The sequence below is a fragment of the Choloepus didactylus genome, chromosome 5 (assembly GCF_015220235.1).
Source record: "Choloepus didactylus isolate mChoDid1 chromosome 5, mChoDid1.pri, whole genome shotgun sequence".
In the NCBI taxonomy this organism is placed as follows: Eukaryota; Metazoa; Chordata; class Mammalia; order Pilosa; family Megalonychidae; genus Choloepus; species Choloepus didactylus.
This window is the reverse complement of record NC_051311.1, coordinates 111220007-111247729: the sequence shown is the minus strand read 5'-3', so window position 1 is coordinate 111247729 and position 27723 is coordinate 111220007. Positions and strand designations below refer to the sequence as shown.

General features: G+C 35.5%; 1 long non-coding RNA gene across 1 annotated transcript; it reads left to right on the top strand.

The window, feature by feature from the left end:
- The first annotated feature begins 515 nt into the window (after positions 1 to 515).
- Positions 516 to 27410, top strand: LOC119535100. Its single transcript, XR_005217166.1, has 3 exons — positions 516 to 568; positions 23982 to 24318; positions 27044 to 27410. It is a non-coding gene; the product is annotated as an uncharacterized LOC119535100 (long non-coding RNA).
- The last annotated feature ends 313 nt before the right edge of the window (positions 27411 to 27723 follow it).

The following is a 27723-nucleotide window of genomic DNA, read 5'->3' as shown; positions in this document are numbered from 1 at the left end:
AGAAATAAATAAAAAATCCTGCCTTCAGTAGTTTCCAATATGGTTGGAGATAATATGGTATATACATTTGACACTGCAATTACACAACAAAGCAAGGGTATATATGTAGACATTAGTTAAAGTAGGGGTAGTTCTTATTTAATATTTATACCGGACCCAGGTTATGTATCACACCAGAGCCACTCAGCTTTGCCTCTCTAACCTCCCCCCAATTTTATGCCACTTTCCTTGCTTCCCAGCCAGAAGCAGCCTGACATTCCCCACGGTTCTGTAGTCTCAGCGTAGTGGGGGCTGTGGTTCCACCAGGGCACATGAACTAGCTTATGTGCCCATTGCTGACAGCCGTGCCTGTTCAACGGCCAGCCAGAATCAATGGAGGCTTTCACTTCCCCTGGGGCCTCTTGGAGCAGCTGGGAACACCATCTGGAAATGATCTAACAGCCCATGGGTGGGTTTCATCCAATAAAAGAAAAGAAGACAGGAAGAAGCCAGCTGACAAATTTCTTGTCTTCCTCCCCCATGAATCCAAGGAATTATCTTTCTGGAGACCTGCTGTATTTCTTGTGAGGTATGGACAGCTTAGTAATGTACTCCCTTGCATTTGTTCTCCCTCCTTCTCTGCCTTCTCATTTGCCCTGTTTTGCTTCCCTGGGGAAAAAAAATCAGGCTCTGTTTTCCAGGGAAACTGGCCTGACTTGGAAAAGATTTTATTTGGGAAACATGGTAACTTTTGCTATTCAAAAGACTTAATAGAAGGCTCATGACTGAGACCATGCAATAACTAATGACTTTAAACTTCTCCCATAATATGAAATGGCAAAGAGCAGTGGGGTTAACTACTGTTTTGGTTTGTCCAGGACAGAGGGATTTCCCCAGGGAATGGCACTTTCAGTGCTAAGATGTGAGAGCCCTAGGCAAATGAAGAAGAGCTAATTACCCTGAAGGGCAATTAGGAGAAACAGCAACAAGATAGGCTGAACTTAAACAGAACCTCTCCCAACACCAAATGCATCGGAGGGTGTTCCAGTTTGCTAATACTGCTGGAATGTAAAACACCAGAAATGGATTGGCTTTTATAAAGGGGGTTTATTTGGTTACAAAGTTACAGTCTTAAGGCCACACATCAACAATCAGGTACCTTCACTGGAGGATGGCCAACGGCATCCGAAATCCTCTGTTAGCTGGGAAGGCACATGGCTGGCATCTGCTTGCTCCCAGGTTGCATTTTAAAATGGCTTCTCCAAAATGTCAGCGTCAACTTCCAACAGCCATCTTCAAGATGTGTCTCTCAGCTGCAGCTTCTCTGGTCCTTCTATTTGTGAGCATTTATAAGACTCCAGTGAACTAATCAAGGCCCAGGCTGAATGGGTGGGGCCACACCTCCATGGAAACTATCCAATCAGAGTCATCACCCACAGTTGGGTGGGTCACATCTCCATGGAAACATTTTAATCCAATATTCCAACCTAATCAACACTTAATACATCTGCTCCCACAAGATTGCATCAAAGATAATTGCATTCTGGGGGACATAATACATCCAAACCGGCACAGAAGGATACATAAATTATTATAAATATTAAACAAAATTCTATATAGGGAGGAATGAAAGAAAGGGAAATCCCCAGGGAGCGGAAGTAGATCTGAAGTAACTATCTGGAATGCAGCACAAAGAAAAGAAGAGTAGAAAACTGAAAGTGATAATAAGACACATAAATGAGAACTCCAACATATTTCTAATGTTCCCAAAGCAAAACTAGAAAAAATAGGAGTAGGGCAAGTTTTGAAGCAATAATAGATGAGAATTTTCCAAAATGAAGAAATACCTGAGTTTTCTGGTTGACATGGCATACTGGGATCCAAGCAGAATTAAAAAGAAACACTGATGATGAAGTAAAAAAAGTCATTAAAGTATTTTTTCACTGTGAAGGAAATTGAACACAGAAGGAAAAAGATGAACACCAGAAGCAAAGATTTGAAGAGAAGGAAGTATCTAAGTTATCTGGGCATATCTAGGCACATGTGAATTGTTCCTTGTCTTTTATCAGGGCTTAGAGATCAGGAAAGATGGGGAAAAAACTTGTGTAATAAAAACACTCCACTCTATGAGTCTCCATAAAGGAACTGAAAGTAGCACCTCTCCGGACACATAGGTGAGAACTAATGGAAGTGGTTCAGAAAGGACCTGAGCTAAAATTTACGCCCCAAATTGCTTGTAACTCTGTCACACGTGCTATAGCACAAGGAGCTAATGTGCACCTCTCTTTCTTAAAACCTTGTCAACTAGCACAAGGAAAAACATTATTAGAAATATTAGACACAGAAAGCTAAATCTGGGAAAATGCATAGGATTATGGTAGGTGTTAAGAAGACTTGTTTCACTCATTGCCACATCAAATCCTGCATCAGTTTCAATAATATCCAGATGAACAGTGAAATCTCAGAGGTATGGAAAAAGAACCTGAAGTTTAAGTTTCTCATTCCCAAGCCTGAAGTTGAGGGGTCAAAGGACCACAGCATTAAAAGTGGACCCGATTATTGGCAAAGTTAATTGGCTATTCCATGAGAATAGGGGCTGTCTGTGGTGTGTGCTGGCATATACCCAGTGCCAAGGTGCTCAATAAATATTTACTGAGCAAATGAATGGAAGTGATCTGAAGCACAAAGGAAGATATAACTTTAACAGGCAATTTAAATAACTCTGTAATACATTATGCATTCTCAAGGTAAATTGAAAAATAAGGACTATATTTAGACACAATGGCAATGAATTTAGCTATTGATTTTCTGTGCAATGATATTTACAAGAGGACATGGTTATGACAATTACAAGATAATGTTAAACTGAAGTTCACTAATTTATTATTGGACGCTTAAGGGAAAATTCAACTACTCTCAGGCCATAAAAGCATATTGTTTTTATAAAGCATCTTTCAGTTGGTTGTATGTCCCAGTCATTGCATTGAAAAGTAGTACAACTAGACTTGTCTGGTGGACATTGGTTGTTTTCAGCCACGCAGCAGCCAGGCACCCATCCTACTGTGGGGCATTCCCTAGTTGTTCCTTTTGCTTCCCTCCCCAGAAGCCAAAGGGGTTGGGTTTGCTCTCTTCCTCTTCTCCCGGCAGCCCTCAGGAAGGCTCAGCAGCCAGGCTTGACCAATTGGGTACTTCCAACCAGGGCTTAAAAAGATACAGGAAGCCAAGAAATTAGTAATGACAGCAGCAGCAACCTCAACTGTTCAACACAGATAGATGTGGAGTCTGATGGCAGCGTCCGCAAGAGTCCAGTCCCGGTAATGTGTCAGGGTCGGTAAGACAGCAGCCTCCATGCCCATGAGTGGCAGTGCCAGTGGCAACCAGCCAGCATTCTCAGGACTGGCTGTGCTTCCTACTCTCTGACCTCTCTTCCTTCTTCCCTGTGCATTTTCTGTTCTTGATTCCCCAGCTTCCAGAATGATTATGTGAACTACCTTCAAAGGGATTCCTTTTCTGTTTGTTTGCTGAAGCTGTTCCCTTTTCTGTTTTGTAATTCTTTTTAATTTGAGCTACATTCACAGAACATAAAATGAACCATTTTAAAGTATATCGGGTGGTTATTAGTATATTCATAACCCCATCACCACTATCTAATTCCAGAACTTTCCCATCACCACCCAAAAACCCATACCTGTTAGCAGTCACTCCCAATTCTCCCCTCCCCTCAACCCCAGGCAACCGTTAATCTACCTTCTGTCTCCATGGATTTGTCTGTGGTCTTTTGTGACTGGCTTCTTTCACTTAGCATAGTGTTTTAAAATTTCATCCAAGTTGTAGCATGTATTAGTACTTCATTCCTTTTTATGGCCAAATAGTATTCTATTGTATATATATACAGATTTTGTTCATCAAATCTGTTTTCTTTGTCATAAAAATCTGACTGATATACCTTGACATTCATAATACAAGTTCATGTACTACAGTAATTTTTAAATTGTGAAAAAAACACACATAAGGGGCATATGGTCTCTTTGCTTAAATGGTTTTAGACAATTTAGACAATGAAAAAGGGAAGCATGTTTAAAGGGTCAGAAAGGCCAACTGACTTGTATAGAGTTCTAGAGAAGTGCAGAGGAGTTCAACATTGTATGATGATGTAGTATGAAAAGGCATCACAAGGGATATGAAACATGAATAGAGTCTTATAGCAAGTGTAGGAAATAAAGAAATGTAGAAAAGGGAGGAGATCTTTCCCAGTGGAAGCACTGTTGTGATCAAGTATTAGAAATGGAATTGCAGTTGTCATATTTTAGGACAATAACAGCCAGTCTAGGACAGTTTGAGTAAGAGAAAACTTGAACCTCAGATTATGGACTTAGATAGTATTAAGGAGTTTGGATTTGGCCTCAGATTTTGGATTTAGATACTAGTAAGGAGTTTGGAGTTGAGCCTGTAAATATAGGGATGGTGGAAGGTCCCCAAGTCAGCAAGTGGCATGATTTCAGGAAACTAAGTTTACAGATTTTAGAGTTAGAAGGATAGGGGTAGAAATATGGTTTTGCATAAGTCACTGAACCTTTCTGTGTATCAATCTCCTCATTTTATAAAAATTGGGATAATAATATTTCTATTTTTGTGAGGATTGCATGAATTAATTCATGTAAGTTATTAATGCATTTAATGTGTTTAAAGCACAATATTTATGGCACTTAAGAGCATTCTAAATATGGTATTTGTCATTGTCATCATCATTCATCATCATCATCATCATCATTGATGTTGTTTTAACAAAGCCTAGGCTCTTGGGCCAGTCTGCTTGTGTTCAAATCCTGACCACTGCATACATGCATTTCTGCATATAATGGCTGTAACCACAGTACAATCACATTGATATTTGCATTGTAATATCTGAAACCATATTGTAATTGAATCTAGGAAAATGGACATGTTGGATAAGAAAGGAGAAACAGAGAACAAACATATACAATTTTTTTTTAAATGAATAAAAGTTGGAATAAATTGGCCTTGGGTGCCAATTTCTTTGCTTTTTTCTTTTTCTTGCCTTTCTTTTCCCCTTTTTTCTTTTTCTTCTCTTCCATTCTTTTCCTCCTCTCCCTGTCTCTCCCACCCTTTCCTTCCTTCCTTCCTTCCTTCCTGTTTTCCTAAAGTGTGAAATAGTAGGATGATGTAATGAATAACATAAAGCCACATAAAGTGGTGAGAATAAGGATTAATGATTAACTTGGGGCAGGAGGCTTTAGGCTATCCCTAATCTTGTCAATACCCTCCATCACCAATTTTTAAACTTGGCAAATGGTATACTCTCAGTCCTATATAAGGTACTACGCAAACACACCTTCAAGTCCCCACCCAACTCCCTTTCCAATGATACAGTGGCCTGTTAGCAACTTCCAAACAGAAATTTCTGGGCCATTATGTGACACAAAATAGGCACAAAAATTGTAAAATCCTATTGCTTCCTACACCCCTCAAACAGAAATAAACAGAAAATAAAGCACAGTTCCTTAGCAAATACTAGTTTAAATAAATAATTATTAAAAAAACAGCTTTTTCTAAACACTGAAAAATCAGAAGTAATACATAGTCTTATAATATGAAAAAATATGAATATTCAATATACTGATTGAGTAGCTGTTGGATGAATTTATGTCAGTATACAATAATAAAATATTGCCTATTTGTTATCAAAAATACATAATTTACTTTAACTAAAATACTGCATTACCAATGAGATGAAGCAAAAAATTAAAAAATCACAGCAGGGCTCAGGATCACATAAAAAATGTTAGGTATTTTTTCCATATTCAGCTTATAAACATTCTAATTTACAGAGCGAAACCCCATTAGATTATCTTAGGGGTTCTTGTTTAACTACCCTCAATAAAAACAGGCTTCTTAAGATAAAAATAGTGCTCTGATGTAGTGGTGCTGCTCATGCTTACAGTAAATTGATTAAATAGAATCTGTATTACTCATACATATTTGCAAATTCACTTGAAGAAAGAGAAAAAGTGAATTGTGGGATGAATTAATTAATTTAAGAAGAAATACTTCTAACTTGTCTTGATGCTATATAAACAATTATCTAAGAAAACAGCAATGCCAAACATAACAGCTCTAAATGATTCTTTATATTCTATTCAAAATCTGACTGCAGTGCATCATACATTGTCATTCAGATAATCCAGCCCCTATTTAGAAAGATATGTTTCATTTCTAATTAGGAAACTTAACTCTTGGGAGTATATTTACAATGTTCTTAGTCCATCCACTAGTATTACTTTCCTTGTGAGTCGTAACTAGAAACCGATTATGGACATACTTATGCTAACTCATCATTTCAAATTACTTATGGGCCGTACATACACAAAAAACAGACTAATTGTAATAAGCGAAACTAATTTAAAGCCTTCATCACATCACTGTGTTCTGGCAGAAGAAAATTTGATGCTATTCCAAATGGTCTCTCTTTGATGGAGAGAGAAAAAAAAAAGAAAAAGAACTATACACACAAATATTCCACTATGTACAATCTTCTGACTCTTTATGTACACACTGCATGTAAAAATTCCTTTCATTCATTAATTCAGGAACATGTTTGTATTAAGATAAATTTTAAACTTTAATAATGAAAAAAGAATGAAAACTTACCCAACCTTAAATGGAGGAAAACACACTAAAACAAATGTTTATTTACCAAAGTGTCTAAATGTAAAAATATTGATCAGGAATCACATTGGAAACACAATGGGATTTTTGTCATACAGAAGACTTTCTGTTTACAAACTATTAGGTCCAATAGTTGTTTTTTGGAGGTAGAGGATAGGAAAGGGTGTTATCCCTCAACAGTCTGCTGTAAGCCTGGATAATGTAACCTAACTTTTACTTCTGCTGTTTATTAAAAAAAAAGAAGCAGCAGCAGCTTTGTTACTAATGACCTCAGTCTTTTGAAGGTGGCATTAATTGTTCAATGGCTCTGATACTGTATCCAAAGAACAAATGGGCTCTCTCCTTTGATTTATCCTGTTTTCCATTCAGCAGTTACTAAACCTATCCATTTCCTATCTATGCAACTGCCTTATTTATTTATTTGGAAATATTTCAAGTTACTTATGTGTAACCATTTTATAATCACAATTTAAATAAACAGTAATTGCCACAAGGATGTAACTAGTGAAGATCTGATATGGAGGGGGGAAATACAGAGCTTTTCAAAATGTTTTAAATGGCTAGGTAAATGTAAAAGTTCAGTAATATCAAGTGCAGCTCATTATCTGGATAAATTACTTCTTAAAAGTTGAGAGCTATACAATATATATGAGATTGAAATGACTTCTTAACTCATAAGAGAAATATTTTCAATAAATTGAATATCAACATTTTTAACTTCTTAAATCTGTAACTATATAAACTGTACAAAAAGATTGTCTGTAAGAAAAACTACAGCCACAATAAATTTCTATTCCACAAAACTCAATACATTTATTTTATAATTACTGACACTTACCTATTATCTGTTTCTATTATCACAAGAAACAGTAAAACAATAATAGATTTAAAAAGCTAATGGTGTGGAAGGTATTTTAGGGACAATGTGATCCACCCATCATTTAAAAAAATGGTAAAACGAAGATATTTTATAAACTAAATTGCCTAAGATCACACAGGTAAGAGGTGGTAACCAAAGCTGAAACAAGGCCTGGTTACCACCTCCTATCAAGACGTCACCCTAAACATGTTTTCTTCTCAATCACTTTTGCCATGCGATTGTTACTTGAAGAAAATATAGTTAGCAGCAAGGTATTTTTTCTTTTTTCTTTTTAAAGTGCCGAGAATATATGCATCAAACAAGAAAGTCACTTAGTTTCACTACTCCAACAAATGATACGAAATTCTCAATGACTTAAAACATCAAAGTTTATTTCTTTCTCATGCTATATGTCCATTTTAGGGTGGCTGGGGACCTCTGTTCAATGTTATCTTCAAGGACTATGTTGAGGGAAGCCTTATTTCTGGGCTTGCATAATTGCTAAGGGAAGAAAAATGGAATGCTGCAAAGAGTCTTTAAGTTTGAGTCCAGAAGTGGTGAAATGTGGCTTTCCTCTATCACTTTATTGCCAAAGCAAGTCTCACAAAGGGCAGGGAAGTGAAATCTTATCACCATGTGCCTAGAAGGAAATCAAAATATTTGATGAGCAGCATTAATGACTATGATATATATATAGCAGTTATTCCTTTGAGCTTTGCTGGGAAACTATTCACTTCATTATACATTCACTGAATAATGAATATTCATCTCTGTGAGAATGCTATCAGAAGACAGAGGCTAGTGAAATTTGATTTCTGATTATACCTAACTGCTTCGTGAAATATTCCGTATCACTAAATAGATGTTTTTATGGATAACATACAAAACACAAAAAAACAGAATTTAAAATCAGATTTTAAAAATCCATCATGGTTTTAATATTTAATTTCTTCAAAAATGTACTTTTTTATTAGATAATGCTATTTTCCCCTTATTTAAATTTACTCAATTTAGTAATGAAGTCAGTGAAGAAAATTATGCTATAGGTGTTTTTTCTGTTTTATTTCAAAACCAACACAGTTTGGGGGAAGTAACTAGAGTAAGAATGAAATACCCCAGGTATATAGAAGGTCTAAACATCTGAGTCTGGAATATCAAAACCTGTCACTACTGGACTAAATGTTTTTAGAGGAAAGAAAATTAGAAGCCAAAAAAATTGTATCTTCATTGCTTAGGAGGTTTGTGCTATGTTAGCTCATTTATACATTTATTCTGTTTTCAAGTTCTGGGTAGCCTATATAAGGTTAATATATGAAAACAATTGCATTTACAAAAACTGATGATATCGTGACAATTTTAAGAACAGAATATACCTAAAGAGCTTAAAATGCCAACTAACTGTAGCTTTGGTGGGGCAGGAGACAGTTTGGTTTAGAAAAGCTTAAGTTTGAATTTTAGCTTTTGCATTTTTTGCTGTGTGGCAGGTCATTTACTCTCTTTGGCCCTGTTTCATTCTATCTAAATCACATCACAGGACAGTTGAGGGGTAATTCACTCATTAAACCAAAAATTTAATAAGCTGCTTCATGTGCCATGTGCTTTCCGAGGCACGAGGGATACAGTGAAGAACAAAGCAGGCACGAGATAAGCTAAATCCATAGATAAACAAGATAATCATATTTTTATTAAAAAAAATAATAGGGTAATGGGAATGAGAGTTACCGGGGAGCCCATTTTAGACTGGATGGTCGGGGAAGACCTCTCTGTAGAGGTAAGATCTGGAGGTTGGAAATGAAACAGGGAGGCAAAGGGCTTGGGGGAGGGGCAGGGGGAGTTAGCTGGGTGGAAGAAATAGCAAGTGTGATGCTATGGAGGCAACTAATAAGAGCCTTCAGGGAAATTCATTCTTAGTGTTAATGCCTGAGACATTTTCAAGGAGAAAAAAAATATCTTGAATATAATTACCTTGGAATGTTTAACATTGGACTATCAAATTCTAAATTTGCATTTCTACAATTTAATTTATAGGTTAATTGTCTCTATTAACTTCTCATCCAAATAAATAAACAATCTACCTTATTACTCAAAATAACCTCCAACTTTAGTTCCTTGATCTCAAAGAGTAATGGTCAAAGTTGCTAAATTATCCCAGCTGAACTGAATACCTTGCTTACAAAGGTTTTCAGCTTGATGCCCTGTGCCAGTCTGAATATATTGTGTCCCCCAAACGCCATTAACTTTGATGTAATCCTGTGTGGTCAGACGTTATCAGTGCTGATTAGATTGGAATTCTTTGAGTGTTTGCATGGAAATGCGCCCCACCCAGCTGAGGTGTTTGTATATTTGACATTTCTTGCTAACATTACTGAAAAATTGGTCTGAGAACAGGCAATCACAGACCATCCAAATAAAATCTTTAAAGGAATCAACAGCAGAGCTCCACCACTCCGCTCAATGCAACATTTTGATCAGGTACTCCTGTCAAGTACAAGACAATATTTTCCTTACTCAACATAAATAAAATTTGAACTATGAAAGCAAATATTAACAACAAAAAGTATCATAAGTACTATTTTATTTTATAGGTTAAAGCAGTGGACTAAGTCACTGTCAAAGAGAATTGCTCCATCATTATATAGACAACAAGTAGATTCTATTCAATTTTATCCTGTTTAGTAAATCTCTTAAATTAATCTTACCTTCTTTACTCCATCTTTGAAAGCAAATTGAAAGTAAAAATATAACATCTTTCCTTCGCAAATGTGAAAAGTGGTTCTGGATGTGAAGGGAATGGAGAAGAATAAGGGCAAAAGAATGGTTTAGGAGATATTTTATCACATAATCCTTCCATTAATCCATTGATTATATGCTAAGTTTTTCTGCGCTTTCCACAACTGTCTAGACATTATATTTACTTCAACTTTAAGCAAACTTTTTCAAATTATTTAGATAGTAAGATAGAGTTGTTTTTCATAGTGAATCCTTCAATTTCCAAGTAATGATGCCAATGGAAGCCTGTTTTTGCTAATTTCAGCTATTCCTTGGCATTTGTCCAGAAACTTAAAAGGAAACAGGCTTCCTTTCAGTCCAATCTATCACAGCTACAGAATTATATAACAACATGTCAAAATAATAACTCTGAGACACTGTGAAATCCTACAGTGTCTTCCAAATCATCTAATAAAGATATAAGTTCTTAACAAGTATAGTTTGTAGAGCCATAATACTTTGAAAACTGAAAACCAATATATGGCATGTATGGTTGAGCAGAATATTAAGACAGTATCATGACATTTTCCAAGTAATCAAGAGAAAGCAGCATTATCCACATATGCTCATTATATCTGGGATCATGTCAGCTTCAAAAATGGTGAGCAGTCTGCTTGCAATTAGAACATAAAGGAAGATTCAATGACAATTTAAGAATCTACACAAAAACAGCAATAACTGGTAGGAATTTCTCCTATCTAAAGCAGATTCTCCTTTATTGTAAAGGATTTTGGGTGCTTTCTAACATTTAATATGAAATTTTTTGCATTATGTTTTTTAGTAAATTAACAATTTGTTATTTTTTTCACAACCCAAGACACACAGAAGGAATTTTCTGGCCAAAATAAAAATAATATTTTTTTTTTTTTCTGAATATACATGGCTCACTGTAGAGATTTTAGAAAACACAGAAAAATGTGAAGGAGAAAATATAAATCATCCATATTTCCACCTTCCAAAGATAACTGCTATTAATATTCTAGTACATTTTGTTCCAGGTTTTAAAAACTTTTTGTTTGGAAAGAATTTTAAACTTAGAAAAAAGTTGCAAGACTAGTACAGAGGGACACATTTTATCTTCCACCCAGCTTGCCTAATATTAACATCTTATGCTTATAATACCATGCGTAACCATAATACAATCATCAAAATTAACAAATCAGCATTGATACAATACTATTAACTTATCTACAGACTTATTCAGATCTCATCAATTTTCTACTAATGTCCTTTTTTATTGTTCTGGAATCCTATTCAGAATATCTCTTTGCATTTAGTTGTCATATGTTCTTAGTCTCCTCTGATCTGTGACATTTGATGACCTTGACAGTTTTGGACAGCACTGGTCAGTTATTTTGTAGGATGTCCATCAGTCTAGTTTTGTTTTCTCAGTATTAGAGTGAGATTATACATTTTCAGCAAGAACAACTGAGGGGTCGTGCCTTTCTCAGGTATCCTATCAGGGATACATGATGTCGTTATTGGTGAAGTTAACCTTGATGACTTGCTAAAAGTTGTTTCTGCCATATTTCTCAACTGTAAAGTTACTATTTTCTCCTTTGCAATTAGTAAATATTTGGAGGAGATACGTTCAAATGCAAATAATCTTTTTTCTCCTCAAACTTTCACCCTTAAATTCTAGTATTAATTAGTGGATCTTGCCTGCAATAATTTTTACTGGGTGTTCTAATTGTAATTTTCTATTTCCTTCATTACTTCTTCATTTATTAATTGGGATTATTTTGTAAAGATTCTTCTGCAAGTATATATTTGAGCAAATATTTACTTATATCTGTATGGTCTTATAAGTATTGATTTTATTTTGTGGTTTATAATCCAATTCTATTTTTTTTCTTAAATTTTTTCAGCTTCAGTCATCGGGAACTTTTCAGAGCTCCTATGCTCTTTTCATGTGCCCCATCCTTTTTTTTAGAGCATTACCTTACTTTCTGCAATGGCAAGAGGCTGGAATTTCACCTTATATATTTCCTGCCCAGCCCTGGAATTAACCATTTATACAAATACACTTGGTTCCTTATAATGGAGAATGGTATTAGAAGTCAAGATTTGGGTGGCCATGTGCTTGTTGCTACCAGGGTGTTTTTGCCTCTGGTTCAGAGCTTGAGAGTACATGTATGTATACTGATGCATGTATATGCATAGATAAAAATTTATTTTTGTATCTATCTATCTATCTGAAACCAAGGGTTCACACTTACAACTGTGATTACAGTTCAACACTACACTGTTCATTCTAGCCTTCCCCTTTCCTTATTTGTAACTTCTTTCTACTCTAGACAGTGACAAATCCGGCTCTCATTTGCAACAACATTTTCATATATATATTTATGTGTATATATACATAAATGTATATTTATAGTATATACATAAAATAGTCTCTGAATTGTGAATCCATACCCATACAAGAAACAAATTTACTAAATGAAGTATATTATTTGTGTATACAGTTCTTTATGTCTTTGCCTTATACTATCCATTTAACATGCTTTTTTCAAAGTAACTTAGGTTAGTTATTTTCTCCCCCACCTCCTTCCGTGTTGTGTTATTCATTTTTAATACAGTTAGATCCTTGTTTATGCATTCCACTTGGAGTTCTTCCCACATCCTGGTTGATTTTTTTTTAAATTTGCATACTGCAAAATTCATTCCTTGTTGGGTAGTTATATGGGTTTTGACAAATGCATGGAGGCTTGATCTAATACCACAGCTGTCATACAGGACAGGCATGCACTCCCATCTCTCAGCCTCCGGGAAGGGTTGGAAGCTTGTAGCACTTCCCTGAGTGGTCTTGCTATATATGAATGTATATATAGCAATATATATATATATATATATTGTACATATATATATATATGTATCCCTGTTCACCTTTTCTTGCTTTACAGTCTCTCCCTCACTGGGCCCAAGGCCAGACATTGAGGTACATGTGGGAAGCCCATGATAGTCACCAGCTCTTTACAATGTGAAGTTTGTATGTATATGAAATCATTTTCCTGCTGAGTTCCTTTTTATGCCAGTTCCAGTAATCAACACTGAGAATATGTTTTGTTAAAACCCGTTTTTCAGAGTTTGTTTTTCCAGAGCTAAGTTCTGGTGTGATGGGAATGACATGCTTCTTTGTAGTTCAAAGAACTACCGGGAACCCAGGCTCCCCACACCGGTGGACAGGATCTGAGAAGGACTATTTGATCCTGCTGACCAGCCATGGCATATCTGAAATGTCAAGCTTTTGGACAATAGTAAAACTGGGGAGTCTTTAAACAGCTCTGGATTCTCTTGTTATGTAGTATGCACAATCTTTCATCTCCTATGTGAAGTTTTGGTGTCTGTGAGTGCCATGGCTGCCAGTAGCCCAGGATTTTTTTGACATCTCTTAACTATACTTCAAATATTTATATAACCAAGTGCTTCATTGATCCTTAAAATCTAAATGAAAAGACTCTCAGGTTTTCCTATTCTTTAGATTCCTGGATCCCTTTACTTTTGGAGCCAACTTTTCAGTTTTATAGTTGAAAAGACTGACGAACCTAGCCAGTTAACAGCTCCAAAAAGTAAATGAAATGGAGACGATAGGACTGTTCGGGGGCAGTAAAATAATAGAGGATCTTCCCATGGAAATATGCAATTTCCTCAATAAAATTATTAAGAGCAGATAGAGATAGAATCCAAAAAACAAAACAAAACAAACAAACAAACAAACAAAAAAAAACAGATGAATACCTATCTATCTATCTGTCCACTTTTCTTCTAAGGCAAGTGTTGAAGATTTTTCAAGTAAAATAAGGACATTCAATTTTACCTCCATGCAGGGAGGCTTATATTGAGCTAGGGAGAAAATGACTCTCTACTGCTCTGAAAACTCTCCTCTCAGCCAGACATGAAAAGTTGGAGTTAGAGATGTAAATTGCACACATGTAGAATCAGCCAGCCTGCATCTGAATTAACCCTCCATTAATTACCAGCTGAATGACTCTAAGAAAGTCACTTAACATCTCTAGCTTCTCTTTCCCCATCTGTCACATAACACATATCTCACAGGGTTGTTATTAGGATCAAATAAAAATGTGTGTCAAAGTGTCTAGCACATAAGAGGTTTTGTATAAATGTTAGTTGAATCAGAAAATAATTGTGGTTCTAAAGATTTTGCCTTAAGCCAGCACCAGTGCTGGCATTTCCTGGTATTGCTGCCTGGCTGCTTAGGTACTGTCGTGGACATTATAACACAAGAGAAACAAACTTCATGTCTGTGGATGGTGGGTCAAACACTTAACACCTCACATGCACTCACATAGGAAGAGAATGGCACACTCATGCTATCCCCAGCAGAATTCCAGACAAATATTTGATGTGGAACTTCATTCTCTGGGTAGAAAGGAATACAACCATACCCTGATGCTTCAAATAAAGCCCATTTTAAGAAAAACAAAGTCTCACTAGGAAATTTTCTCAAGAATTCTTCTCTTTTTTTCCCATCTCAATTGGCCTTCTTATTTTTTTAAATGCAACTGCTGGAAAGAACTACAAAATATCAAAAAGAATTTCATTTAATGAAGCATTTTATTCTGCCCCTTTAAAAGTCTCCATGGAAGCTTACTGAATTATTAAAACTTTCTTATTTGAATCCCATTAGCAACAAACCATACCATTAATAAAATTTCCTATTTGCTGTCTTACCTGAAATAGGGTAACTATATAATCTGTTACCCAGACTGAGACTTTTGGGAATGAAAGTGGACTTTATTGATAATTATGCTAGGACAACAATGCATATTTAGAAAAAGTCTTGGGAAAACCAGGACAGAAGGTCACTCTGCCTTTCCAGAAAGATTGGCTAGAATGTTCACTGGTATTTAAAAGAGAACTGATGCACGAGGGTACTGGGGGAGGAAGTGAAGCTGCTTAGATTCAGCAAAAAACCTATTGTAATTCTTTTTCTCCTTGGATTGAAAGACTTATATGTAATTTCCATTTTAACATTAACTGTTATTCTAAGAAAATCTGTATACCTAAATTGTCTCCAAATTTTAAAGCAGGAGCAGACTTCCTGTGGACTAGGCCTTTAGTTTTTGCTTGTTAAGGCATTAGAGACAATATGTCAATTTTGTGATTAATAAATTTGAACCTCATTATATGGACCCCTGGAAAATATTGTCTTCAACAGGTCCAAGGGTATGTGGTTAAATGACATATCTGGGCTTTAAAATTACATAAAAAGAGAAACAGGAGTGCTAGTGTATATATTATGTTCTATAGGTATTTCTGTTTAAACATTACTTATAGTATATATGGTATATAATTAGGTCTACTAAATTTATCAATTAGGTGCAGTGGGATTTAAAACCATCAATAATTAATAGTAACATTAATAATATTTTTTTTGGTCAAGCAATTTTCTTAATCACATAACAAATATCCTGGGTAATTGTTACTATAACTAACTCACAATACTTGAAGTTATTTAATACACTTTTATCATGGCAGCTCCCTTTTCCCAGGGGTTAGACAAGGCATATTGATTCTACATATATCCTGTCTATTTCAAACTTTCTATGTTCAGTCTGAAAATACACAATTTGGCTATATTTTTCAGCCAGTGTATGACTGGAGACACTAAAAGATCTAAAGGAAACAGCACAAATGGTTGAATTTTAAAAACTTGGATTTTTTTTTTTTTTTTGGCCAAAAGCCAGACACTATATAATACTTAACACGTTTATCTCCAGTTGTATTTATAAACACATTTTTCTCTTCTTCCTTTAATGATTCACTCATTTCCCAATCCAAGTAGCATTTTTGGACTATTTTGTACCTGAATAAGTGGTCCAAGTCACCGATGAATGGGTTGGCAAGAGTGTGAGAAGAAGAGATGGTCAACTTTATAGAGGTTGAAAAAAATGGCAGATCCATCAGACTATATGCAATAGCCATAAGAAACAAAAACCTCTTCAACTGCTTTTGTCTAGGTCATATTTACCTCCACCTTCTCTGACCTTGTATATATACTTTCTGGACTACTTGTTCTGGTACAAAATCATATTTGGCTTTTCACTGTTACTTAGCTGTTTCACATGTGTATCTTTCTTCCCAAATTTTAGATGATATATTCCTAAAGGAAGACAGTACATTGCAGCAAAAAGCAGATGGGCTTTAGATTCCCGGTTCTCAAATTCCAGTTTTGCAACTTACTACCTGTGTAACTTGGATAAGTTATTTAACCCTTCTGGGGCTCAGTATCCTCATCTATGAAACAGTCCTAGTTTGTACCTCTAAGGATTATTATGAAGCATGCAACTAATAATGCATATAAAACTTTTGCTGAATAATACTTTAGACACATTGATACTCATTGTTTTCCCTTTGGAATTCTGCATAGAGCGTGATACCGGCACAAAGTTGAAATGTCAAATGACTTATGGAATATTAAGCTCTCACTGCTTTGCTTTAGTAAACTACAACTCAAGAGGTACACATGGTTGTAGAATATTTGTATATTTTAGAGTTTGGCTATTCTTGCGGCAAAATTTGGATAGACTGGTTTTAAAATTATATGCATTTCTGTAGAACTATGCCAGCTCATTTCCAGCTAATTACTTCTGAAAATAATTAAAAGCTTGTTAAGAAATTATATTTTGTTGGTAATGTATACTAATTTTGTAGATGAATCACCAAGAGAGTTTGTGCTGAATTAGAAGCGGAGGTGGGGGAGGTAGTATGGAGGAAATGAGCTGATAACTGAACCCAAGTGTATGTGAATGAATGTGTTCATTATAGTGTAAGAAAATATAAAATTTAAAGGAATGCCATTTTTACTGTATCACATAAGACAAGCAATTTGCTATTAATTTGTTCTTGTCAATATGTGCCAAATGAGTATCTGCCAGAATTAAATTTGGTTATGTGCTTTATGGACAAAACAAAACAAAAACAACTTTCAACAACTTTCAATGGGAATGTCCATTATTACTTTGGTTTTTCAAAATACTTATGGAATACTGTGATAATTTTGTAGAGGTGTTACAAATTGAACTGTATTCTATTCTTTCTGGTGGTTTATAGGATAATTACTATGGAATGTAGCATACAGCCAAAAAATGCAGCACTTAATCATCTGTGAATGACAGCCATTCTTGTCCTCTAATACAAATGAGTGTACTAGAAATTGTTAATGATATGCACTTACACAGACTCCAAGTTAATAATAGACTTCATAATATACAATCCAATTCTGCAAAAACTGTCATTCACAGTATTCTGATAATTTCCTTCTAGGCTTATTATTTCTTAGATCTGTTTCTAAGAGAATTGAGCCCAGTAACATCATGCCATTTAGGACTTTTTAGGAATTTTGGATTAAAGTAAAGCATATGGACATATGCTAAGTGTTAACAATAGGTTGTTAAATACAATATGGTAGACCCTTATTATAGGATGGCATTTAGCTATTAACATGATGGAATAGTTATATAACATATATATAATTATATATCAAGAATTTTTAAAATTCAAGTTTAAATATTTAAATTCAGTGAAATATTTCATGTATGAACTAAAGTTTGTATTTATAAAACTAAAACATGACATCTCTGTTTTAAATTTTAAACACAATAACTCTAAGCAGTCACATAGCGAGAGAATTTAGGTAATTCAGGTTCTATTTCTTCATCTTTATACTTACTATGCTATCCTTGTTTATTTCTAATCAAATGTTTTAACACAGGAATATGTAATGCCACAGAGGTTGGAGATATAATCTGTACCCAAAGCAAGCTTGAATAATTCTGAATCGTTATCAACATAGCCTCAAATAGCATGTGTATCCCTGAATCTGTGGATATCTGGGACTGATTGTGTAACTGGGAGTTCTCTGAATTTACTTCCTTGTAAAATAGAATCTTTATTAAAAGATAAGTAACAAATATGTGAAGCTTACAAATATATTGTTGAAACTCAACAGTAATCAAGGCAATTGCTTAGAAATTAGATCAATAAAATATTTTTGGAGAAGGAATACTTTATCATCAACGTTTTAACAATGGCTGATGGATGGACGGTGACAATAAAAACAAGATAGAACTTTATTCTACCTTGTTTTTAAGTTCTTTACAGACAAGGCACTCCCTTATTGCCTGCAGCAGGGGTGGTCTGCTCTCAGTGCCCTGGGTTGATAAACCACTACTGAACAAGTACTAATAAGATTTATAAAATATAGCTATTTTTAAAAAGTAAACATGGTCAAAATAGTGGAAAGGGGAATGTTAATATTGGTCCCTGGGCTTGAGAAGAAGTCAGTAAAAACAGCTCTTGGCCATTAAACCAGAAAATAGCTGCAAAAGAGTTAGTATGGTGCCTGTCCCCAAACAGATCCCCAATACAATGTTATTATTACCATGAAGGTTGCATTCTGTGCCAGTTTAAATGTATTGTGTCCCCCAAACACCATTATCTTTGATGTAGCCTTGTGGGGCAGACGTTTTGGTGCTGATTAGATTTGCTTGGAATGTGCCCCGCCCAGCTGTGAGTGATGACTCTGATGAGATATTCCCATGGAGGCATGGCCCCACCCATTCAGGGTGGGCCTTGCTTGATCAGTGGAGCCATATAAATGAGCTGACTCAAAAAGAAGGAATGCAGTGCAGCTGTGAGTGATGTTTTGAAGAGGAGCTACAGACAAGAGGGACACTTTGAAGAAAGCACAGGAGCTGCAGATGAGAGACAGTTTGAAGATGGCTATTGAAAGCAGACTCTTGATCCATAGAAGCTGAGAGAGGACAAATACCCCAAGTGCAACTGAGAGTGACAATTTGAGGAACTGCAGCCTAGAGAGGGAGTTCCTGGGAGAAAGCCATTTTGAAACCAGAACTTTGGAGCAGACGCCAGCCACGTGCCTTCCCAGCTAACAGAGGTCTTCCAGACACCATTGGCCATCCTCCAGTGAAGGTACTTGATTGCTGATGTGTTACCTTGGATGCTTTATAGCCTTAAGACTGTAACAGTGTAAACAAATAAATCCCCTTTATAAAAGCTGATCCATTTCTGGTGTTTTGCATCCTGGCAGCATTAGCAAACTAGAACACATCCCATATACAACCTTGTGGCAGACTGTGGGATGCCCACTGAAAGCCATTCCTCCTCCCTTCCTCCTGGCTCTCAGGACCTTGCTTTTGTTCAGATATCAAGTAGCCATGTGCTTCAGAGTGGTCTGAACCTCTCCCCACCTCCAGGAGCAAATCCTGATTCATTTTAGCAAATTGATGTCCCACCATTTCCCTATCTAGTGTCTGTATTAGGAATAAGCCTGTGATACAATTCTAGTCAGTGTGACATGAGGGAAAGCCTGATGGAGGCGCCTGGGAAAATCTTCCATGCCTCAATTTGGGAGGAGAATGGGCTACCATCTAGTTCTTTACCATTCTATGGGGATTCCATGATTTGTTTGTGCAGACATCTTTTCATTCCCCTCAAATAGTGTTCTATCTTAACCTTGGTTTGTGTGGCTATCTGGAGGGTGTAGTAGCCTGCAGGGGTTCAGGGTGATAGCAACCCAATGGAGGGGGCAGTTTGATAATATAGAAAGAATCTGGGTCCTTTGTGGCATCTCAGAACACTGAATCAACCATTTCTGGAAATTCTCTACCTCTGGGTGATATTTGGGCCATCTGGAGTTGGTTATTCTATGTTAGATGAAAGTGTCCTGACTGACACGTCTCTCACTGTCATAAATATTCTATTTTGAAATGTTCCACTTTGGTGGACTTATTATATGAAGATGCACACTGTGAGAGTAGTATTTATAGGCTTATAGAGAATGTGTCTATGAACTGAAGAGCTGAAAAGTAATTTTTCATTTGCCACCATTCCACTATGGTGGTAGTTCTTCCCATAGTAACCCATTTTGTTATTCCTTATTAATAAGAAGAGTCATTATATATTTGTGTTAAGCTGCCTTTAATGATTATTATATCTACATCCTCAAACCAAAAAGCAACTTCTGGAATGCTATCCATTCTCATCCCAGCATCATAATTTCTTAAAGAGTGTCCTGTGCTTACTTATTCCATGTTATAGTGTTTATTCACAGATTGGGAACACTTTTCTTCTAATTGATCCAAAGTGACTGTGTGGTCACACTGATATATGATAATGGTTGTTCTCATATTATATATCATCACCATTAAAATCAATTGAATCCTTGTCTTTGGGAACTGGCATTCACAAAATGGTGAATATTGATCAACCTGATTTATGTAGGGGACTAGTCTAACATAAAGAATATCCTTATCAGCACCAGAGTCTTTTATTCTTCCCAAGCTATGGAATTTTTCAGGATCTTCCTCTCCAAATGTGCAATTCCTCAAAGCACATGGATCAGCACATGGGATCCTTGAGACAGGAAGGAAATTAGTGGTGAAGGCAGCCCAGAAATGACCATAAAAAAGAGTCCACCAGCCAAAACATGTGGCTCCTGGGATATGCTATTATATTGGCTATCTGTTAACAGAATTGTCAATTAGGTTGAGAGATGCGAAATACTTGAGAAAGCTAACCCTCAACAGAGCAGCAGAAACAAGCAAAGGAAAATTTATCAACACCCAAGCCAGCCAGGCTCATGCTGCTTTTTCCTGCCTGTAGAGAAGGGAACTTACAATGTTTAAAAAACATCTTCTAGCAAATGGAGGACAACTGAAAGATCAGTTTATTTATTCATTCATCACGTTTCAGTAGCAACCATGTGTCCATCACTGTTCTAAATTCTGCAGATACAGAAGTCAATAAAACAGACAAAGCTCTTGCCCTCATTGACGATTGCTTGACGTTTAGAAGAGGGAACATGAAATAGACAAATTGATAAGTAAAATACATAGTATGACAGATGGTGATAAGGGCTATGGGGGGAAAGTCTAATAGATTCACATACACTTATTCCTGCTTGCTCTCAAAGCTTTTAGAGATCTAGGAAATGTCTACTCATTTGCGTACTTTCAGTATATTATCATTTTAGTCTTAAATGGAAAAGGAAAAAGATGCTACATATCTATCTACCTCCTGGCCCTTCCCTTGACTGTAATATCCTGTTTAGGGAATGAGCATCTTTGACAATGGATTGATAAAGTCATGGCAGATAGTGACTTTAAAATAAGTCTGACTCGATTGTTTTTTGAAAATAGACAAGATCAACCACAGAGGAATTTGTTTAATCTAAATATCAAGGAGAATGTACAGAAATATCTATTTTCTTTTTTTCTTTAGAAGTGAAGGTAAGTTTCTCAGGGATATATTTAAATCTCTTAATCATTTAATATTTAAATCAGTTTTAATCTTAGTTTAGATGTTTACAATCTTATTAGGTAGGCTGTGATATGAACTGTGGGAAATCCATTAGCTAAATATTTTAAATTTTTGATAATTTATCTTGAAGTTTATTTTTGAGGTGAATGTTTATTTTACCATTAAAGTATGAAATCATTGAACACTATGTGTAAGGAGATAAACTTAATTCTTAAGAATTTATCTTGAACCCAGAGATCCTCAATTTACATTCTTAAACATTACTTGACAAGTCCTATTAGCTTTCAAAAGTGGTCAATTTAGTTTTATCTTTGTTTTTTTTTTTATTATTATTATTAGAGAAGTTGTAGGTTTACAGAAAAATCATGCAGAAAATAGAGTTCCCATATATCACCTATTATTAACACCTTGCATTAGTGTCGTACATTAGTTACAATTCATGAAAGAATATTTTTATAAATGTACTAATAACTAGAGCCCACTACTTCCACGCTGGTCAGAGCTGGTTTGTGTTGTTCAGCTGTAGTTTCAAACTCTGAGTGAATATGGAACACCAGAACAAAGACTAAGCTTTTTAAAAATTCCTGGTTAAATTGTCATTAATTCCCCATGTCATTTTTTTCTTTATTCTCATTGCTTTTCAATGACAATCTTTCAGCAAGACTAGAAATTTACTACTGTGGGAAATATGAATCAGTAGGTAGACCATGAATCATATTTCTATAAATAAGATCAATCTCATCTATAAAAATCTTGTGTATAATCTGAGTATCATATAATTAGTCTATTAAAACACCAGGAGACTGATGATTAAGAATTATACTTGTGTGGAATGATCTCTGAATAGAATTAGAAATATTAGGGTAGGGGTGGGGATGGTTCTTGGCTTCTGCATTAGAACTAGAATCATTCCCATAGAGCAACATATTAACTTTAAAGCATGATATTTGGTACCAAAAACAAATGTCAACCATGGCCAATGAACTAATTAGTTAAACTAATTTCTGAAAATACATACATGCCAGTGAAAAACACACAGCCTTTTAGAAATCTTTGAAAACTTAGTGCACTTTAAATAGCTACTTCTTTAGCATCAGTTCATAGTTTGGTATCAATTGAGGAAGCTTGGATTGGTCCAAATTTTATAAATACATACACACATATAACAAACATGTATGTATGTAGATATAAGTTCAGTATAATATTACAAATAGTCTTTTTTGGGGGAAGAGCTACGCTCTTGTATTAGTTAGTGTGGTAGTCAGTCTCCAATACATCTGCCAATGATCCCTATCTCTTGATATTCAGGCCCTTTTGTAATCTCCTCTCCAGGACACTCTGTTGATTTACAGGGTCTAACGCAAAATGAAAACGCAGTGTCCCTTGTTCAAAAAGAAGAAAAAGTGTCATTAAAATATAAAGGTTTTTTTTTTCCCCCTTTTTTCCCTGGTCTCTCTCACACAACTGGCCATGGCATTTTTTTTTTTTTTTAATTTGCTATTTAGTGTACTTCTAAGTAAAGTTCAAATTTTAAATTATTTGCATACATTTTACCCTTTATCTATTGTGCAATGCCACTTCCCATGCAAATATAAGAGCATTTAACTCAAGTGTGGGCCCACTGAAATTAAAAAATTGTATTTTGTAGCCTGAACATGCATATGTATTTAATTTTTCTTGGAACAGTGGAAAAGCTGCACAAAACTCACTTTAATTTTACTTCTTAATGAAAATACATTCTACCAAAACTCTACCTTTGGCTTACTAATAAGGAAGGAAGGACTGAAATGAAAAGAAAATATGGATATCCTTATACTTTCCCTTCCTTCTGTGTCATTTTTAGCATTATTGACTGGCCAATACAGGGAAGTAACATGAGTAAGAAAGGATAAGGGGTTCTAGGTCATTCGAGTGTCTCTGAGCTTACTTCCGGTTCAAACGGAAAGTGGAGCATCTTAGAGCTGCCAGCAACCTACTTAATCAATCACAGAAGGAACACACTTAACCTTGTACTCACTTTGACACTCACTGAGCTCCCCTGGAATTCTGTACTAATGGGCATCTCAAACTGTGTGGAAAAGACAGTAAAATAAGGATTGTGGGCATGCGTATTGCAAGTGTCTCCTCTGCTCACACACATGCTCCATTGTTCCATCAGGCTTGACTCACAAAACACAAGTTCAAATATAAAATTAAGAATTTCAAGATGGAGTCAGACAGCATGAAACCAAACACGGGTCCTTCTGAGCATGGAGCCCTATGCAAATATAGAAGTTGTAAGCCCATGAAGCCAGCCCTTCCCCTTGTACCTTGTACTGACAATAATCTGTGCTACTAATAGGATATAGCACAAGTAATGCTATATCATTTCCCTTATTAGGTCATAAAAGACACTGTGGCTTCCATCTTGGTGTCTCTCACTCTCTCTGTCTCTCCTGGATCACTCAGAAGAGAGCCAGCTTCCATATATTAAAGACATTCAGGCAGCCTTGTGAAGAAGTCCACAGGGTGTGAAGTGAGTTTTCTAGCCGACAGCCAAGAAAGAATTGAAGACTCTTCCAATAGCCATGTAAATGAGCCTTCTTGGAAATGGCTCCTCCAACCAGTCAAGACTTCTAAGTATGCAGCCCCTGCCAAAATCATCACTGCAAACTCAAGAGAGCCCTGAGCCATAACCATCCAGCTAAGTGCTTCTGAATTTCAGATCCTCAGAAACCGTGAGCTTATAATTGTTTGTTATTTTAAGCTATTACATTTTGGGGTTAATCTGTTATGCACTGACAGGAAACTAATACAGTTAGAATTGGCTAACTGCTTTAAATAAATAGACCCCTATAAATTTAAAATGACTCACAAAACAATAAAAAGTTTATATCTTGCTTACAGAACAGTGCTGGGCAGGTGAACACATTGACAGGACAACCCTATTCCATGGGCCCTTCAGTCACCCAGGATCACAGAGGGTTTGCGGACTACCGGGGTCACTCTGTGGTTGTCTCCAGTCAGCCCATCAGAAGGGGAAAGAGAATAAGGAGCATGAAAGAAAGTTTTTATGAGTCAGGTCTGGAAATGACACACTTTACCATCACTTACATTTCATTTTCTAGGACTCTGTCTCTTGAACATACCTACCTACAATAGGAGCCTGGAAAATGTAATCTAGTTGTTAGCCCAGGAAAAAAAAAAAAAAAAAAAAACATGGATTTTTGTGAGCAGTAGTTTCTGCCACTCCCCTACCCCAGTGAGCCACATGTTTCCCAAGTTTCCAGTCTAGACTTAGAGTTGGCAAACAATGGCTCATGGGCTATATTCAGCCTGTAACCTATTTTTGTATTACCAATGAGGCAGGAATGGTTTTTTTAAAGCCTTAAACTGTTGTAAAAGCAAAAACAAAAGAGAATATTCAACAGTGGTCATATATGGCCCACAAGCCTTAAAATACTTAATATCTGGCCATTTAAGGAAAAAGTTTGCCAATTGCTGCTGTCCATTATATAATCCTCTCCTCAGGAAGGTTCAGCTTTCACAGAAGGTTCTATTAAGGAACAGAAACAAAACAGATACATTGTGAGAGTTGAGTGGCCGTGTCCATCTGCACTCCAATCACGATGGGAATGCCAAACCCATTGATGTTTCCCAACTTGTTTGATCCTTCAATAGGATAAGTGAAATCCAAGCCCAGATCACTATATCCTGAAAAGACACACACACATGCATCTCAACATTAGGAAGTTACCCAAGGATAAAATAACTCTAAATAATCCTTAGAATATTTAAATAGAATTAAAAGACATTTCCCCCACTTTGAATGCAATAAAGTCACTTTAATAAAGTAGGTAGATGCTTTTATTTGTGAAGTTTGTAATTTTTGACTCTGCTTAGAATATAAATAATTTGTTTTTTACTTATAAGAGAAAGAGGAATTATTTCCATTTTACAGATGGGATCAATCTGTCCCATCCACTTCCATATCTTATACAGAAGAATACAAAAACAAAAGTGGTTTGCTGATGTTCACATCACAAAGAGCTGAGATGAGAGCAGAAGATTTGAACTCAAATGATTAAATTTTAGAGAAAATCCAAATATATCAATAGGTTAAAACTTAAAACAAAAGCTCATTGGGTTAGATAAAATACAACAAGAATTTCAGCTGTATGCTAGTTATTAGAGGCACACCAAAAACATACAGACACAGAAAGATTAAAAGAAAGAAAAAATATACTAGGTAAAGACTAACCAAGAAAGAAAAAAGGAAGGAAGGAAGGGATAAAGAGATAAAGAAAGGAAGGGAGAAAAGGGAGGGGGGAGAGAAGGAGGGAATAAGGAAGTAAGAAAGAAAGAAGCTGGAGTAACATTAATAGCAGGGAAAATAGACTATAAGATAGGGATAGAAAAGTCACTTCATGATAAATCATTCAATTCACTAAAATGATATAATAATACTAAACATGCACACATGTAATAGCATGGCCTCAAAATACATGAATCACAAAATTGATAAAACAGGTAAACATGGAAATCCATCATTAAAGTGGGCGATTTCACCACAAGCTTTTCAATTCTTAAGAGCTCAAGCAGGCAGACAGATCAACATGATTTAGTTTTGAAAAAGCCAATTAACAAACTTGATCTAATCAACACAAGAATTTCACATCCAGTAAAAACAGCATTACAAACACCCATGTTCTTTGACAACAATGTTAAAAATAAAAAACAAGGATAAAGGCAATTTCCTATATATTTATAAATTGAAAAAACACATTTTAAAATTCTTAATGAGTCAGGGAAGAAATAATGGAAATCTAGAACAAAGCAATAATTAAATAATTAAATATCAAAACTTAAGAGATACCAAATTATGCTAAGTGAAGATAGCCAACACCAAAAGGTTATGTAGTTTGTGATTTCATCTATACAAGATTCTCAAAAAGACAAAATCACAAGATGGAGAACAGAGTAGTGGTTGCCAGGGGTTAGGGTGGTGTGAGTGGAGAGGAGTGTGTGACTTTAGGGCAACAAGAAGAATTCTTGCAGAGATGGAAATGTTGTGTATTTTTACTGTTTCAATGTCACTATCCTAATACATCAAAATATAATAAAGGAAAATGTTTTCTATTATTGATATTATCTTAATTTGTATATTAAATATTCTTATATTTATACATTATATATTATATATCCATGTATATAATACATATTATATTTAGGAAAAAAGTAGTTTGCCCATCATGATGGGGTCTGCTATTTGCCTACCAAAATACCAAAATCCACCCTGTCTTTTTTCCAGGACACTTGACTAGATTAGATTCTCAGCATTCCATGCAGAGGCTGTAGTTCCATCACTAGGTTCTCCCCAATTGCTTAAGAGCAGTGTCTCTTTTGAACGTATGCATTGAGAAGCACATCTCCTTCCTAGAATTATTCTTTCTCTTCCCATAGGTTATAACCTGCTGCAGTCCAGCCACTACCATGGGAATCTGACCTAAGCCGTAGAAGAGAAAAACCACGTGAAGGAAAGAATCTAGGTTTGCAAATGACCCGGTTTAACAACCCTTTGGGTGACTTGGAATGATCACTTTATCTTTTTCTTATTGATTTTGAGTTGTTTTAAAGTCTTGATTCTATTTACTTTTCAGTTGTATGTGTTACAAGCATTTTTCTAGATTATAGCCTGTTTTTCCATTCTCTTTATGATAGCTTATGAATACAAGTTCTTAATTTAAAAATGAAAGAAATAATCTTTTCTTTCATGGATAGAGTTCTTTCCATTTTAATTAAGAAATATCTTCTAATAATTTGTTGATTCTTTTGGATATTGTATTCATTTTTTAATCATCGGCAGAAAAATAGCAGCTTGGTTTCTTTCTAATCCTCTTAAATTATCTTTCTTTTTCTTACATGACTATGATGGCTAGGATCTCATGCAAAACATTGAATATAAATGGTGAGAGTAAACATTCTTATTTCTGTGTCTTTTCTCCTCCTTTTCCTCCTCCTTTCCCTCCCTCTCCTGTCTCCATATCCTTTCCCTCCTCTCTTCCTCTTTCTTTTCCTGCAGGATGTGTGGATATGACTATTTGTTTTTCAGAAAGGCTATCCCAATATATCTAATTCACCAT